Source organism: Hipposideros armiger, unplaced genomic scaffold (genome assembly GCF_001890085.2).
Source record: "Hipposideros armiger isolate ML-2016 unplaced genomic scaffold, ASM189008v1 scaffold_187, whole genome shotgun sequence".
Classification (NCBI taxonomy): Eukaryota; Metazoa; Chordata; class Mammalia; order Chiroptera; family Hipposideridae; genus Hipposideros; species Hipposideros armiger.
Genome location: NW_017731537.1, coordinates 2,337,855 through 2,341,385, shown reverse-complemented (window position 1 = coordinate 2,341,385; position 3,531 = coordinate 2,337,855). Strand labels below are relative to the sequence as shown.

The 3,531-nt window shown below is 42.2% G+C and overlaps 1 protein-coding gene across 1 annotated transcript in view; it reads left to right on the top strand.

Moving 5' to 3' along the window:
* Nucleotides 1-1,141: 1,141 nt before the first annotated feature.
* Nucleotides 1,142-3,531, top strand: part of ABHD6 (abhydrolase domain containing 6, acylglycerol lipase) — a 48,674-nt gene continuing 46,284 nt past the window's right edge. The window contains exon 1 of the mRNA XM_019652772.1: nt 1,142-1,305. The gene's annotated coding sequence lies outside the window, so the exon portion shown is untranslated. The remainder of the gene's footprint in view (nt 1,306-3,531) is intronic.

Here is a 3,531-nt window from a genome sequence, read left to right as displayed (position 1 = left end):
AAGGGTATGGGCATTTGATATTGCTGAGGACTTGGCCAAATTGCCATCTATAGAGTTTGTTGATGGGAATGTAAACTGGTACATTGTATGAGAACATCTATTTCTCCACAGCCTCAGCAACAGTCTGTTGTTAGACTTTTTGTTCTTTGCTAGTATGATAAAGATTGATTTAATTTGCATGTCTCTTATTATAAATGAGATTAAATCTTATAGATTTAATGTGCACGTCTCTTATTATAAATGAGATTGAGCATCTTTTTATGTTTTAAGAGTCATTTATGTTTCCTTTCTGGTAAATTATTCAGATCATTTGCCCATTTTTCTATTAGGTTTTGTTGATGTTGTTTGAATTGATTTGTAGGAACCCTTTGTACATTAAGGAAATTAGTCTGTTGCCTCTGATATGTATTGACAAATTTTAATCTTGCTCGTGGTATCTCTTCCCATGTGGACATTTAAAAACATTTTTATGCAGTCAACTTATTAATCTTTTTGTTATCTCCTCTGGGTTTTATATCTTACTTAAATGCCCATGAAGATATTTAAAACAGAGTACTCATGGTTTCTTCTAGAACTTTCTTAGTTTTATTTTTCTATGTTTAACTTTTTGACCCTCAGAAATAATTCAGGGCTTTGTGGGTTGACCGCTCCTTGCTCATCTCCTCGTCCTGCTGTGGTGGTGTTTCTCTCTGCACTGTCCACCCCGGTGTTTGAGCTGTGTGGTCCCCTCTCACTAGCCACTCTAGTAGAAATAGTCTCATTTGCCTGTTGGTTGCCACCTTTCTGCCACCTTCCTATCATTTCTTTCTGAGTACAACTTTTAGGTAAACCATAATCCCAGCTGGAGAAGGAGAGTTGTCTGTATTTGAGACTTTCCCTTAAGTTTGGAGACCCCAGAGCTCCCCTTCACCTGAGCATCCCTGTTCCACTTTGTAGGCTTTCCCACCCCTGTAGCCTGGTGATCGCCACCTCACGCCCATGCTTTGTCCTCTCACCATAGATGTCTTCTTTGGCCTCCTTCACACCCTCGTGTTTCCTAACAGGTACTGCCCTTTGTACATGTTGTTTAATTGGGGGAGGTGACTTGAACAAGACGAGACTATAAAGTCACAGGATATTTGTACTTTGCTTGTGCCTTGGGTAGCATTCAGCCCTCAGCAAAGCCAGTAACTGGCTAGCATGTCATTCGTATTCCCTAGTATGATTTAATGCATTGTCATTTTATTTCTTGTGATTTCAGAACCTCATTTTCATCTTCTGCCAGAGCCAGTAGCAGCTGGGAAAGAAGACTGTGCTCTTTGAAGAGTGAGTATGGGTTTTTAACACCATAGTTTACAAAAAAGAAAAAAAAAGAAGAAAGAAAAAAGAAAAGCAGTCTTTAATGAGCCTGGGGCTCCTCTGTAAGCTCCCTCAAAACCTCTCTGCAGGCCAACCTGTGTTGGGTGATTTCTCTGGGTCAGTAGGTCCGGTGGGAGGGGTTTGGGCATCGGAAGGTTTTCAAAGCTCAGGTACGCACCCAAAAGCCCCCCAAATAGTTTTCAAAGAGTTTGGAGCCGGGCTCTGACTTTAAAGGGAGTCTTGAAGACCTGGGTCTGTGGGGACCAGGGTGTTTTCCTGGGAGTGTGACTCTTGAATTAGCCCCAAAAGCAAAGAGGAATTTATCAGGCAGCCGGTACGTGAGTGTGCTCCCCACAAAGGGGACAGCATGAGGAAAGACAAAACAAGAGGTTGTGCAGAGCTCTGCATGGGGGCAAGAGTTGGTTATCTGGGGTGCAGGCAGAGATGTGGGAATCCAGACCAGGAAGTTGCGTGGCTATCATATAGAGTGGTCAGAGTTCACATTAGACCAGAGCAGCCTAACCCCTGGTGGGAACTGTGAAGATTGCTCTGGCAGCTGGTGATGGGAGAACTGGGCTGTGAAAGAGCAACCTTTACAGAAACGGGAGCAAGAAGTGAGGACCTGGACCCCATGTGGTGGCTGAGGGAGCTGTATGTGGTCTGACTCATACAGAGCCTCATGCCTGGTGGGATTTTTCTTTCCACCCACATTCCTAATAAATGTTGAACCAAAGTGACATAAGGAATTGGTTGTAAAAGGCTTTTGGGGGTGTAAACCCCCTAAAGCTGTGCTGTGCAGTAGGGTAGCTTCTGGTCATATGTGGCTATCAAGCAGTTAAAATGTGATAGTTTGAGCTCTGAGCAACAGCGGTTCGATGCCTTCCCAAGCTGAGTTGCCGCTGAGCTGCCAAAAGGTGGTAGGATGGATGGTTCAGCTAAAAAAAAAAAAAAAAATGTGATAGATGTGACTGAAGAACTGAACTTTTTTTTTTTTTTTTAAGAAGTTAGAAAGTTTATTTAAGGAGAGAAGGACTGGCAGAGGAATTGCCCAGGGCAGTCTAGAGTCTAGAGTAGACAGCTGCCAAGAACTGAACTTTTAACTTTATTTAATTAATTTAAATGTAATAGTCACTTATTTGACAGTGCGTAACTATTTGGACTTGGACAAGTTGGCTCCATGGCTGGCACATCTCCTTTATTACATAACAGGAGTGGGGAACAAGTGGGAACAGTGGACGACGCATTGGAGGCTGGGAGGCTAGACTGCTGGCGATACTGTTGGCAGAAATCAGTGAGTCAGGAAAAGGGAGAGAGATGTGTCAGAGATGTTGTAGGACTGTTGGACCATAGGAGTGATCAATCAGATTTTTGAAGAAGTCTGGAAGGAGGTCCTATCTAGGTATGATGATTTTTTTCAATTACCTGTAGAGGCAGTGGTGGAGGAGATAGGAATGGAGAGCTCTCGAAGGAAGACAGAGGAGAGTATCGTGGCAATATCCAGAGGAGAGAGAAAGAGGAAAGCATCTCAGGACCCAGGCCAAGCGTGCTCATAACCATGGCTCATTTCAGCAGCAGGGCTGTCAGAGCTGCAAAGCACAGAGAAGGAATGGGCTTGGCCAGAGTGATGGGGAGATAATAAGGCCAGTAGGCCAGAAGTGCATCCGATATGGCGGTAATCCTGGGGGCCGTGCCCCCCTTTCAGTGATGACTGGGCAAGCTTAACTTCCTGCTTGGAAATTTCAGTGTGATTTTCCTCCATGATAGAGAAGATATATATGACAAGGAATTAGAACTGCCCATTTCTTGAATTATGCTGTCTCATCAATCCTGGGGCTTCCACATAAGAGAATCTTTACTGTTTCTGTGTCCTTTTCAGCTATTGATCATTAATGATAGTTTTGAAGAATTGGTTTAACTTTGTACGAACCTAGTTTCAGAAATTAGTGTTGGGTAGGCACAACAATATAACATATATATTATATGATATATATATTACATATATCATATAATATATATAATATATAAATATATAATATAATATACAGCTGGGATATTATACTCAGATTTCAAGAATGTAGTGTTTTCCTAGTGGAAGACAGTGTGTAAAGAATTTTCATATTGCAGAACTAAAGGAAAAATGATAAGTAGCACTTGGATAGTTTTAAAAAGATACCAGCAGAAATGAGGTAATGC